This window comes from Bradysia coprophila, chromosome II (assembly GCF_014529535.1).
Source record: "Bradysia coprophila strain Holo2 chromosome II, BU_Bcop_v1, whole genome shotgun sequence".
Lineage (NCBI taxonomy): Eukaryota > Metazoa > Arthropoda > Insecta > Diptera > Sciaridae > Bradysia > Bradysia coprophila.
Genome location: NC_050735.1, coordinates 3,108,746 through 3,123,945, shown reverse-complemented (window position 1 = coordinate 3,123,945; position 15,200 = coordinate 3,108,746). Strand labels below are relative to the sequence as shown.

Below are 15,200 nucleotides of genomic sequence, written 5' to 3'. Positions count from 1 at the left end.
GACACTAACATTAATATGGAAAAACATTAGCAAAGCTTGGTGTTGTTAGCTATCACATGCGGTGTGGACCTATACAAGTTCGTTCAAACCTTCCTAAGCCACAGTGCCACCCTAAGTTTTTGGCGTCAAAAGCAATTTTTAAATTTTTTCTGCAAATGTTCAGTCTGGACGTTAAATATTCATTAAAATGTCTTAGTCGACTTCAAAATTTTTTTTTTTTAAGTTCCTCGGCGATAATTCGTTTGGGCGAAACGAGTACCTACCCAAAATGTTCATATGTAGAATCCGGCACTGTAGCCACCATAACCTACCCTATCCTATAAATACATTCGTTGAATAATCAATCAATCTAGATGACTAATTTAAACAAGCATCATTCAATGGAACTAGGAATCTTTTGGAAGAAAATTTTCACATATTTTCATGAATTTTCAAACATTTTCCTCAATTTTCACAAAAAGAATTTTTGAGAAAAGTAAAAGTATAGGAAACGTCGGAAAATTTGAGAAAATTTAGGAAAATACGGGTAAATGTTTTCTCGAAAATTATCCCTGTGCCCTGAGTTAAACGAGACCATTTTAATTTACATTTTAATCAAATGATTCACACAAGCACATCAGCTGATTGACGTCTCTGTATGATTATAGTTGATCTCTCATTTCTTGTTCAATATCAACCTTCTATCAGCATATAAATTCATTGGCTAAATTATATGAAATTAAAGTGGTTTCGCCTGAAACTTGCAACTGTCGCCGTGGATAATGATGAAAAAAGGTATTTTTGAACTGCATATTTCATGCAAAATGTTGAAACACGTATCTCTTTTTCTCTCAGATCGAAACAGTGGTCGAATGTCTTACCACTAGCTGGATCTTTCACTACAGCTAGCACAATGTTTATGGCTAACGAGTCTTTCTTTGTAAATATGTAAATGTAATTGAGATATGAGATTTCTTATCAAATATAAATGCTTTCCCAGGTTGAGTTAGTTCATTTTCGATCACCTACGGGCTCCGGCCAGGAACTCTTTTCATCCCCGCTTATGTCATTTTCGATCCTAAGTTTGTTATTTCCCAAATGTGTCATGTGATAAAATGAAGTCAATGAACTCAAATCAAGCAATTTATTGTGTGAACTGCAATAACATACACTAATTTTATGTTCAATATATATTCTGTATTAATATTGAGCGTTGCTTCACTACATTTCGAAATTCGAAGCGTATTAAATATTATTTTTTTGGTCATCGCTCCGCTCCGCGTCGCTCCATCCCTGGACGTTTTCACCACCTGGGTCTTAAACACACCTTTTTGATCCTTGGTATGTAACATACTATTTTAAGCAAGAAATATATAAATCTACTTTGATTGACGGTTTATGATTCTGCTAACTTTGTCACAGCCACATTAATATTTAACTGAGAAAACAAAGCACATCAATGAGCCAGCAAGACTCTCCAGAGAATCGTTGCTCGTAGGGAATAATTTGATATTTTCTTTTAGTCGTATGAGATGCAAACGAGACGTGATTGTATAGAATATTGTCAGATGCATACGGAGAATAATTCTTGCTTTCAAACGTTGATTAATAAATAATTTTTACCGTATAGAACCGTCACCATTTCCCGAAGCATTAATGTTGTTTTAAAAAGTCTTCATCATTTTACTGTAGACGATTACGAATATATATTTCAACAATAAATAAATAAAAAAATCTTTGTGTATCGTTTTTGCATGGCTAAGTGCCGTATATTTTTTAAAAATTTCCTGGCAAATTTGAATCCCCTGTTTATACATTATACAGATAAAATTTTAAAGATTTATGCGAGCACACATTTTCGGTTAAGTTATTCTGAGAGATGTCAAAAAATTTCTTTTTGCAGACTCGTTGGTAAAAGCCCAAAAAAAAACAGAATTGCTGAAGCGTTCTTATTGTATTGTGCATCTAGAATCACACATACAGTCAAATACTGATACATACATGGAGTAAATCTACCACACATGAACAAGGAAAGAATTGTTGTTCGTTTACCAAGGGGAAACGTTTCTTACTGACCGTAAACTTTTACTTTTATTGGAATTTCCTATTTTCTTCGAGGTGAACACATAATTTTTTAAACCAAAATAAAGTGGCAGCTGCAAAAGAAAATAAGGTTATTCACGCAGCACAGATGCAATGGTTACTTGTTTTACAAGGGGAGAAACTAGAAAATTCAAAGAATTCGCACAAATCGGAATTCTTTATTTCTCCCAAGGAGAACACATAATTTTTCATCAGAGCGTGGAGTGAAAAAACGTTCTTATTCATATAAAAAAACACAATTCTTTCCACCATTTTTTTAAAAACCAAAACAAAGTGACAGTTCCAAAAAAAACTCTTGTTCGCCCCATATGAAAAATAAGATTTAAGAAAATAAAGTTTTCGCAATTCCGGTCCATAACCATCACCTTTCCATGCATCCATTTAATGTCGTTTTGAAGGTATTTTTTTCACTGGATTCCCGGACACAGTGCAATATCAACTTTTTTTTACGCAGTGCGATATCAACTTTTTTTTCGCACGCAGTGCCGGTATTTTGAAATAACTATTCTCTCCTGAACTGTCATCAGAGCGCCGACAAACCGTCATCTTCTCGCCGCATTCGAGTGGAGAAAATAAGGTTATTCACGCTGCACGGATGAAAAAAACATATCTCTATGCGCGGCTTGAAATATCATAATATTTGCATATGTACAGCATATATAACACTCGCTTAGACTGAGCTTAAACATTCACACATTAGTACCAGGCATACATTTTTGTTACCCAGATAGTGTCGACCTTTTAACTCCCGCGTTCATATAAAATTTATGTTCAAGTATAATGTAGGTAGATGTTGGATAGGAAAACAAAAATATTTTTTTATCCATTGAAGTTTGTACGCATTTATTGGCCTATGGTAAAAAATTTATGTGCCTAGGAGATTTTCTTTTTTTTCTTTTATTCCATTTTATATGTGTGGTGTGGTATACTTTGGGAAGTTTGATTTTTTCTGGTTGGCATATATATACACCGAAAAACAGAAAAAGGTACGAAACGAAGCTTTTTTTTAATGGAGATGGATTGGGGCGTGTAACAACAAAAGCATACTTTACGTGTAATTCGTTTGAAAATTTTAATTACTGTAAACAAAAAATTTTATTTACTAATTTCCGCTTTGCATACTCATTGAAAGGTCGAAGGGTTCGTGTTAAATTAAAGCTTCTACATGAGTTGGAAATTTGACGAGATTGGAGAAAAGGTACCCCAATTCATATTTCATTTATTTATTTCAATGGAGAAAATTTCATGTGAGCTAGGTAACGAATTTTTTCAAAAGCGGAGATAGAATCCTTACATTTCTGTATGTATTGTGCATATTGAGTTTATTGAGTATAAATCACATAAGTTCAACAACAGTCTTGTTCTATTGAGAGAGGCCTTGGTTTCGACGTACTTTTCAAGGTTGTATATGAGGAGGTTTCGCCGGTTGATATTATTTCACTGAGAACGTATCGCAAAAAAACATGATAGGTATCGGTACCTCTAACTGCAAGGCTCGGAATAGGTCGACCGCGGCCAAAAATTGTAGTGATCTGAAAATTCAGGTCAGGTCAGGTAATTTTTTTCAATGTTACCTGACCTTACCTGAACCTGTCAGGTCTGGTTTCAAGTATACTTGCAAACTTGCACCGGAAACCTGACCTCATTTATCTGATCTGACTAGCACTTTCAGGTCAACGCAAGTCATGTCAAAATTTTTAGAATCAGGTTCAGGCCGAAACAGGTTTCAGATAATTTCAGGTCAGTTTCAGGTAAACCTGACCTGTTCTAAGCCTTAAACTGTATCTCAGTAGAAAATTTCAACTGAACTGAAATCGCGGTAAAATTGTAAAGGATTTTATTGGATTGCGGTCTATATATCGACATTAAACACTGTTTTTCGGAGTATACCAAACATTATTTCTCTCAATTATTCCATTGATATGACGTCATTATTATTTATCATAGGTAAATATATCCTATATTAATATATCGATAAGTTGATCGTTTCCGCAAGACAATAAAACATACAATAAAAGGTACCAGTGAATATACCACGCACTAATACTCTTCTGTATATTACACGTACACTCGTTACACTCGTGTTTGTGCAATATACAGAATATACAGAAGAGTATTAATTCTCGGTATATTCACCGGTACCTTAATGTAATATTTGTTATAACGGGGCATCAGTGATCGGTGTAAGCACTTTCATATATAACCTTGGTATAACCTCGATTATAGATTTTATTATCTCCAAAAGTGTGCTATTTGCCTCCAATTTTGATTTTCTTTATTGCAAAAAATATTGTTTTTAACTAAGCAATCTTATTTTATTTGAATATTTTCTAAGAACAAACAAATTAACCTTAAACTTAACACTCAATCGTGCAACGATTGTATCGTTACAAATTTTTCAAAATGTTGAACATACTGTAGGCTGAGTTTAGAATCTTAAACCAAAATTTTGACGTTAAAAAAACCTTACAAGACAAATGAAAACAAGCCAAACCTTGGTGAATGTCTCTAAAGTTAATGGATACAATTTGCCAATTAGCAGCACTTGTGGTTGCTTCAAATGTTCGCCAACGATGATGACACACTTCTTTGTTGATTGTGGTTGGTTGTACCAGTCTGATTCAAATAAACAGTAGGAGAGCCGATTACTCGACAACATAATCTCATTCCCAAAGTACGTGATCATAAACAATTCAGCAACGATGAAAAAGAACACCAAAAAATACATAAAACGTTCCAACAGGCTGTCACCGATATCCTACAAAAAAATAACGGAATAAAGATGGTCGCTGATACGTCCGTTCAATTCACACAAATGCCAGGGAATAAATCGATCCACAAATACATAAGCCCCCTGTGGCGAACTGAAGGAAAAACATGTTTGAAAAGAAGGATCTCAATTCGTTCGTCAATCTAAGACGTAAAATTTTTAAACGTGGCACTAGATTAATGTAACTTTGCTACATACTCCCTTAAGTGTACATAACCTTTGATTGATTCCTTTAACACTTGAAAGTAATTGTTGTGTAGCTGCTTCTCTGAAACCTTTCCACTTCCAGTAGTTTTTCCCAAATTCTTTAACTTACCTCCAAGAACCTCATTGAGGAATTCAACAATAAATACCAAATTAATATGGAGAAAAATGCAATAATTGACGTCAACATAACTTCAGTGAAAATGAAAACGTTTGCAATCCAGAATTCAACGTCATTGTTTCGCCAATCCAAAGGAACCCAAATTTCGAAAAATAAAGTTTTCTCACTTCCATAAAACGGTAGAACAACCGAAGATAAAGTAACACCAATAAATGTAGCAATTACATATGCTATAATGCATCTCATGAATCCGTGAAGTTTGTATTTGAAAAGTACGAAGCCGTGATCGTCGCAAATCGAAAATTCACAAATTCGATTCAATAAATCGAGAAATTCCTTTTGCTTCCGAATTAAAATCAGAAGCTTAGTTGCATAAACTGTGACTACGATTGAGCCTTCTGTCAAGAATATTATCTGATCCTCATTTTCAGTTTTAATTGCTCCAATAATAAACGACACTACGAAAATGCCGTAGTAAATAAAATAGGATATCTGAATTCTCAATTCTTTGGCTGTGGGTGTATCTCCCCGATGCCAAAAGCCAATCAGATAAAAGAATGAAATCATCAGAGAGATTACTGTATGAATTTTAACGCGATGCATTTTTGAAAGTCGTGCACTTTTGAAAGTATAGGAAATACTAAACTGACGATGAGGAATATTGTCTCTTTCTTGATACCAAAGTAAATTTATAAATTGAAAGTTAACTGTCAAACCATTCAACGCAAGGGTATAATCATTTCACATTTTCTTCATATCAAGCCCTTTGATCGATTTGTATATAAATAGTCGAAGTATGCACCGCACTCACTGCAGTGTGTATCGAGTATAGAGCCTAATAGTACGTTGCACCGATATTCATACAATGAATTAAGCAACAGAGGCATCTGAAATTCACATTTTTCGACATTGTGATGCTGAGTTGCATAAATGACAAGAAACATATTTCAGCCGTGTAGGCGTAAAGATTACAATAACGAACATTGTTGAGCTAAGTAAACCCAAGGCTATGAAAGAACAGGTTAAGACACCCACGAAGGCGGGTGACACCGAAATCGATAAACGCATTCAGTACAGAATCTGTACTACAAATTGTGTGTGAAATTAACTTGAAAAAAATGTAATTTTAGTAAAATTCGGAATTTTATTTTTGTTACGTTGCCTTTGTCATAAAAACTTCGTAGCTGTTGAACTCAATTTGTGTGTCACCGCCTTCGTGATCAACTGACAGTTGTCTTAACCTGGTTCTTTCAGAACCTTGAGTTAACCAATGCAAGAAACAACAGACAAATTTATCTTAAACGTACTCAAAATTTATGTCAAAATAATATGAACATGAGTGCGTTTCATTGCGGAAATCAAATTTATGTGTTCCCTGGGCGGACGATAGACCATATCTGTTTTACAATGAATTCATTGAAAGAAACAAACTTATGTACTAGATTATAATATGTATGATACTAATTGACCATATGTTGACTTAGTAGAGTGAGCAACTGCAACTTATTGACAGACATTGAGAAGCCATGTAGTTGTCATATTATTGTGTGTGATCGACATAATTTGTGTTTTTTTTGTAATTTTTAGCCCCGTACGAAGTACAAAGGGGCTTATAGGATTATAGGATTGTGTAATTGATTGAATTCGAAGCAGACGGTAAGGGCAAAGTGTTTGCCTATGTTCATAGATGACGAATCTGCAATAAAAATTTTGTCTGTCCGTCTGTCCGTCTGTCACGTCGATATCTTGAGTAAATCAAATCCGATTTCAATTTTTTTTTTCCCTGAAAGATAGTCGAAATAGTGAGGCTAAGTTCGAAGATGGGCATATTCGGGTCGGCCCTTCGTGAGTTAGGGCCACCTAAGTGATTTAAGGTCTTTTGGTGATATTTATGGCAAAATAAACGATGGAAATGTAAATGACACGGCATATGATAGGTATTGTCAATACCAATCCAGGAAAAAAACGTTTTTTAAAATCGGGTGAGTGGACCGTGAGTTAGGGCCTTAGAAGTGAAATGCTACTAGGGCCCTATGTGTATTTTACATAGAACTCGAGTAAATTTCATTCGTTTTTCGTAATTTTTGTTTGATTTGGAAGGTTATCGAATGCCGAATAGAATGTTGTTGAAAAAAAATTAAATTTGGGTCCTTGGCCTAAGGCCGCTACTAGGGCCCTATGTGTATTTCACATATAACTCGAGTAAATTTCATCCGTTTTTCGTAATTTTTGTTTCATTTGGGAGGTAATCAAAGGCCGAATAGAATGTAGTTGAAAAAAAAATTAAATTTGGGTCCTCGGACTGAGGCCGATACTAGGGCCCTATGTGTATTTTACATATAACTCGAGCAAATTTCATCATTTTTTCGTAATTTTTGTTTCATTTGGAAGGTAATCAAAGGCTGAATAGAATGTTGTTGAAAAAACGCTCCGACTGTTCTGATGGCTCGTTTTTTTTAAATTAAAAATTTCAAATATTAAATGATGTTGAAAGAAAGTTGTATGAATCAATTGAGTGAATAGTTTTATTCAAATATGTAACTTGACATTGTGCACTACACATAACACTACACTGTGAAACCATTCTTTATCGCTGTTAAGCTATGCTTTTTTAAAGACTTTTTAAAATGTTGAACATGCTGTAGGCTGAATTTATAATCTGAAAAGATTCACATAAAAAATGTTGCAAACTAATCAAAAGCAAGCATACCCTTGTAAAGGTTTCCAAATTTAATGGGTACAATTTGCCAATTACAATCTTCTGCGGTTGCTTCAGACATTCACCAAATAAAATTACACATTTTTTGGTTGATTGTGGCTGATTATACCAGTCTGATTCAAATAAACAGTACGAGAGCCGATTACTCGACAACATAATCTCATTCCCAAAGTACGTGATCATAAACAATTCGGCAACGACGAACATAAACACCAAAAGGTACATCAAACGTTCCAACAGACTGTCACCGATATCCTACAAATAAAGAATGGAATAAAGATGGTCGCGAGGATGTCCGTTCAATTCACACAAATGCCAGGCAATAAATGGATCCACAAATACATAGACCGCTCGTGGCAAATTGAAGAAAAAACATGTTTGAAAAGAAGGATCCCAACTTGTCTGTCAATCTAAAAAATGTAACCCCAAGTCGTGGCTGTGTATTACATGCAACTTAGCAACATACTCCCTTAAGTGTGAATGCGCCTGAATTGACTCCTTTAAATTTTGAAGAAAATTGGTGTATAGCTGCCTCTCTGATAAATTTATTCTTTCGGTAATTCGTCCCAGTATCTTCAATTGTTCTCCAAGAACTTCATATCTCAATGAGCAATTCAACAATAAATACCAAATCATTGTGGAGAATAGTATAGAAGTCATCATCAAAACGTCTCCAATGAAAATAAAAATGGTTGCGATCCAAAATGCAACGTCACTGTTTTTCCAATCCAAAGGAAACCAAATTTCGTAAAATAAAGTTTTCTCGCTTCCAACAAATGGCAAAACTACAGTCTCTAAGGTAAAACTGATACTTAGAACAATTAAAAATATGATAAGCAACCCGATAAATCTTTGAAGTTTGTCTTTGAAAAGTGCGCAGCCATAATCATCGCGAATCGAAAAATCACAAATTCGATTCAATAAATCAAGAATTTCATTTTGCTTCCAAATCAAAATCCAAAACTTAATTGTGAAAACAGCTGCTGTGATTGATATTTCCGATAAGAATATGGTGTTGTCTTTCTCTTCATTTTTTATTGCTCCAACGAAAAACGATGCGACAAAAACACAGGAATAAATGCAATAAAACAACTTTGTTCTGAATTCTCTCACTGTGGGCTTATTACCCCGATGCCAACAGCCGATGAGATAAAAGAAAGAAATCATCAGTGCGATTATTTTATGAATTTTAATGCGATGCATCGTTGAACTGTGGTAGTCGTGTACACTTTTGAAAGCACAAGAAATACTAAACCGGCTGAAATCCGTTGGACGAGTAATATTTTCTTCAGATACAAAAGTAAATTTACAAATTACAAGTCTCCCATATTAGATGTCACATCATTTGCTGCGAGTCTTTAATCATTTTGTCAATGTTCCCATATCATCGGGGAAAAATTCTATTTCTTCATTTCTCAGTGCCTTTTCACCTAATTGTTTTTTTTTTTTTTTAATGTGGTGTACTAGCCATATGTGAAAGTACTCCACATAAATGATTTATGGAATATTTTAGAAATGCATTTTATAATGGTAGAAATAATCGGGGAAATAGAGAAGCAAATACAAGAAAATGTCAATCAAGTGAAATTGACGGAAATTATTACAATGTTAAAATTGGACACTTTACGAGTTTTGAAGTATTAGTATTGTCATCCTGATACAAAGGGAGAAAAAAGCGACACCAACGAAGCTAAGTTACTGTCTTCTCATTCATTTTTAATTATTGGAAGGTGCTAATCGCTCCAGTGTGAACAATCAAAGGGTTAGGTGAGAACCTGCTTCCACTTGTACTCGCTCGTCTTATTTGATTGAACACCAATTTCCAATTTTCCAAATCAACGTTTTTGTTGTGAGAAACCCCTAGCCTAAATATACCTAACGAGATCCTAACCACACAAACCTAACCGATTGAATTCTTCACAACAATAAACGTTAAATTGAAAAACAAAAATTGTTTTACTAACACGTATATACGTATAGCGATGAGAGAGCAATGTACGCTGAAGAGAAAGTATATGCAAGTATCTGACTCATACTGGAAGCTGGTAAATGACTTCATAGTATGTTACGTCACTGTTTGTAAATATTTCAAGCATTTACAAGCAGTGACGTAACACATTTTATCACATACGCGCGGTGTTCGGATGTCAAAATTACTTAACTAGAACTTTAATTCAAACATTACACTTCTGGTCAATGTTATTGTCTCGTTTTCGCTTATGTGATAAAATATGTGATCGGCAAGCCTCGACTTCTTCGTGACAAGTGTGTAATATATATTATCACATATGCGCGGTGTTCGGATGTTAAAATTACTTAACTCGAAGAATAATTCAAAAATTACCCTTCAGGTCTATGTTGTTGTCTCGTTTTCGCTTATGTGATAAAATAGAGTACATACTTGTCACTATCAGTCTCGGCAAGCCTCGACTTCTTCGTGACAAGTGTGTAATATATATTACATGTTTGTGGACGGTAAGGGCATTTTCCCTGTCACAAGCAGTGATGTAAAATTCACCATGCTTGACTGGTTCAAGTATATATCAGGTACCTGATATATACTGATTCTTCCATTTTTTCGCTCGGGATGTGACATAATATAGTGATGTGACACATTCAAATGTCAAACTATAAATTGTGCCCTTGCTACATTAAACAGTGTAAGTATCATCGATATAATCATTGGCCTTTGCCGATGATACTGGAATATTTGGAAACTCGAGAGAATCTGCATCATTCTTAATAACTGAAACGGTAAATAACTTCAATCGAATAGGATTAGAAATCAATTATGAAAAATCGATAGCAATTGTGATTCAGAATGGAAAGTTAAACACAGAAAATCTATACGTTAATGAAGAAATCACGATACCGGCGTTGAAGTTGAATGAAACCATTCGATATTTGGGTGTAACATTTGCAGATGAAATAACTTTTGACGAGGAAAAAACGATTCAAAATTTAAATAGTAAATTGGACAAAATAGTATCTACAGTGACTTTGAGACCCGATCAGAAAATGAAGATCATAAACATGTACATCTTTCCAACTTTAACTTATCAGTTCCAAACAGCACCATTGAACAAACTGAAAAAGAGCTTTTTGGAAAATGTGGATAAAATCATTCGTCATGCGATCAAAGAAATACTGCAAATTCCCGATGACACTCCGAATAACATGTTGTACTCCTGCACTTCCATGAAAGGTCTCTCATTAATTCGAGTAGAATGGGAAGCTTACATACAGAACATTAATGCCATTTTGGTTCTCATTAAGTCAAATCACCCAATTGTGAACGAGGTGCGTGATTTAGAAAAAGAAATGATGATTTGCCTGAGAAAATTAAGCATACCAACGGACTTCTTAGACAATGAAGAAACGAGAACAAGGAAGCCATCCGAACTGGTAAGATCTGAATTAAGAAAGAGAGAATATGAAGATTGGCAAAGGTTAAAAAGTAAAGGCAAAGGGGTCGTATTGTTTCAAGAGAGTCCAAAATTAAATCGATTAATCTACGAAAAACACGGACTAACAACATCGGAATGGATAACGTATTTAAAGATGGTTGGAAATGTTGCAGCAGTAAGAGTTATTCCTGGTAGAAGCTCCGGAACAAACCGTTGTCGAATTGATTCGTGCAACGAGATCGAAACACTTTCACACGTTCTAGGATCATGTCCCCAGGGTGAACTTTTACGGCATAACAGACACAACAAAGTGGTGAATCAGCTTGCAAACGAATTACGCAAAAATTGGACAGTGTTGGTAGAATTTACCTGTATCAGTACAGACGGATCAATTAGACGAGTGGATTTAGTCATATACAACGAAGACAGTCGAAATGGATATATATTGGATCCTACAGTTCGATTCGAAAGCGACGAAAATCAACCAGAGTCAGTGAACGAAGAAAAGAAACGATTATACGAACCATGTATAGCCGATATTCAAACCAAATTAAAACTGAAACAATTAAGTGTAATCGGTCTCATGGTGGGTGCTAGAGGAACAATACCAAAATTTTTTGCGGAATTCTGTCAAAAATTCAAAATTAATAAGTCAGTGATTCAAGAGATTGTAACGGAAGTGGTGAGAGGCAGTTGTCGAATATTACACAATCACACTTATGATCCGGGAAGGACATAAATCAAACGAAATCAAAACAATTAAATTATTCATACATGTTGAGTATACTGTGTCATTTGGCAATCATTAATGTAATGACAGTGTTGTTCTTTTGAGAATAAATGTATATATGTAGATAATGAGACACGAAGAACGAAATTTCGGAAATATAGTACACATACAAGTGCAAAAAATACGAATCACAACCATCACAACACAAAACGAAGAGAAAAAGGAAATTGAGAAATGCAGAGTTTCAATTATTTTCAAATATTTGTATGACATTATTGCGCGCGCTTTCTCAAAACGTAAGTTACATTACACATACATCCATGTGATCTTTCCGCATAAAGTTGCTTTGATATTACTTATCTACATTGTGTTTATATACATTGACATTAACATCATCTATACATACCAGGTACTATTTCTAGGAAAAAAATTTCCAAATCAAAATTTTCATAAATTTTTCGTAAAAAAAAAATTTGGGAAAATTACGAGAAAATTTGGGAAATTCGGAAATTCTCAGTCAACCTCATCTAGCGTGACAAAGTCACTCTATCTAGTGTTTTTGCTGGCATATCATACAGCGCCGTGCGACCATGGATGAGGTTTGAAAGAATTACTAAGAGAGCACCTGCATCTAAAGCTCCAAAATTCAGTTTTAATTGTTGAAATCTGATTACTCAATGAATCTTAATAATCTCGTGATTACAGGGTATATACATCGGCGTGAATATCAAACGTTATCTCTTGTGACATTTCCAATAACCTTGATCATATAACCATTCAAAATTAAATTTGCACATCTCAAAGTTTATAATCAATTTAACTTTCACGTGTCAGCTAGTTTGAACCCATTCAAAGTGTAGTTTCGTTCAGCGAAATATGTATAGAATAGAATATGTGCGCTGTCATTGTTGTGTCGCAGATGAAAAGATTAATTCGTTTCGTAGTAATTATAGCAGAATGTTCATTTACAGGCTTAAAATGGATTTTCGAAAACATAATGCCAATGATAACTTTAATCTATTTTGAGTTGCCGAATTTCTGTTTATTATTAAATTATATCTCAACCAATTGCGCAACATACATATCTGGGGCAAACATCCAAAATATTCATTGAAAGAAGGTTAGTGTTTATCATTCACATGATCAAGGACAACAATTTAGAAAGTGCAGTTTTCATGTGAATTATATTGATCCGAGGCGAGGCCGAGTTTGATGATCACACGAAATAATTTTTGAAAAAATTAACAATTTTTTAACAAAATTTTGTAATTTGGTCAACTTGCCTGCGATTTACCTGAACAATTTAGCGTCTAGTTTCGAGTCTCGAGCGTAAGTTGACAGTATGTATTTCTAACAATTCCACATTACCGATTATCATACTGTCCTGTATGTTAAGAAGAATATGTTTGCCCTAATTGGTGTCAGAAGGACATGAGTCAGTGAACGACGAAGGACGAATCTTTAAATGTGAAAGAGTTGCTATTAAAACAACTTGAACAAAATGTTATATTTTCTATAACAAACAATACAATTGCTTCGATCCCATAGAACGTCTTCATTATAGCATCTGTAATACATATGGATAAAATTACCAGGAACACGCGATACAATTTCCTCATTTATTCCGTAAAAGAATGAATTCCTTAGAATCGAACGAAACACCTTCCAATGTGAAAATAAAATTCCACTGGATCGAATTCTTATGCGAAGAGTTGAATTTCAAGACGACTTGCAGAAGCAATGTTGACGTAAATAATGTATTTGTTTCGTTTTAATGATGGTTAAATCTACCATCTTTACAATGTGCGAATAGCGAAGATCTGCAGTACTTAAAAGCTTCACTTGAAAGGTGCTACCGCTTTTTTTTGTGTCAAGCTGAACGTGAAATTTATGCCGAAAATAAAACGAATGCCTTTTTGCCACATAAAGCATCAACATTGAAAAGAGCGAAGCAAAATACGTTCGTCGTACATGTATAGTAGTAGTATATACAGCTTGTACATGTCAACATGATATTACATCGCTGGAGAATAATTGGTAAATTCCCTTGAGTGGGGAATCAAACCAACTAAGCAAAACGAATTTTCGTTTTAAATAAATTATTTTGTGGCTGCTACACCGAGAAGTTCTACGGTATCTGTATGCCAGAGCAAGCCCATACGCAATGAATTTATCTGAACATATTAAGATATTATACCCTTTCCGTGATACGTGATTTATTCGAAATGTATTTCGATGTGTTCCATTTCCCATTTTACCGGCACATATGGAGTGTATATATCGGTTCTCATGCCTATTTGTTTTGATAACAATTTGATAAAATGAAATTGATACAAAATAACGCGAAGAAGTGGAAATGTTTCCGGTTGATTCAGATAAAGCGAGAAACGACTTGGTGTGTTGTCTCATGTCTCATTGTAAAAATAATTACCGAAATCTGTAATCTTTAAATTGTCGTCAGTAAAACAAATGCATGATCGTTGAATTCATAGCTCACCGAAGCTCTGACAAATCTGCTTTCATCACAAGGAACTTCTCTCTATGTGGCCTTTGTGTTTGATCGTTTACACAGAAGGAATACAGTAAATATTTAACTGAAATTACTGAAAATTACCGAAACTTACCAAAAAATCTATACAGTGGACGTCAGTCGAATTTGGTCATGAATTTGCTTCGGCTGTTTTTAGCAGATACACTTTTAGATTAAATAGATATAGACCGGCAAAACGTAGACGTAACACCGAAGCTAAAACCGATATCACGTATGTATAACAAAATACACCAACACATTCATACGTCAAATATTCATACGAATCAACCAACGTTGGTATTCACTTTAAGTGAGTCACTTACACAATTAAACATTTCGTATTTACTTTTGCTTCAGAGCTGGAACAAAATTTTCGTATGACGGGCCAGTCTATTACTATTTAGTCTAACAGAGTCCACCTATACAAAGAAAACTGCTCATACGACGCTATACAGTTGTGTTACGACAATGCGCCGGCGTGTAACTAGTTTCAAGTACAAGCACTTTTGAGTAGACCAGTGAAAAACAGCTGGAACAAATTTATGCCTAAATTTAACTGACGTCCACTGTAGTCAAAATTAAAATTATCTGTAATAGGTTCTGAATCGTGACTAGTTCTGACGTAGTGGTGTACTTT

General features: G+C 34.6%; 1 protein-coding gene and 1 long non-coding RNA gene across 4 annotated transcripts in view; both read right to left on the bottom strand.

Annotated features, from left to right (window-relative positions):
* The window catches only part of LOC119066502, a 204,219-nt gene that overhangs the window by 127,603 nt on the left and 61,416 nt on the right, over positions 1-15,200 (bottom strand). The window lies entirely within an intron of this gene.
* Positions 4,596-8,392, bottom strand: LOC119067321. Its single transcript, XR_005085914.1, has 3 exons — positions 8,363-8,392; positions 8,207-8,306; positions 4,596-4,840 (listed from the first exon to the last, which is right to left on the bottom strand). It is a non-coding gene; the product is annotated as an uncharacterized LOC119067321 (long non-coding RNA).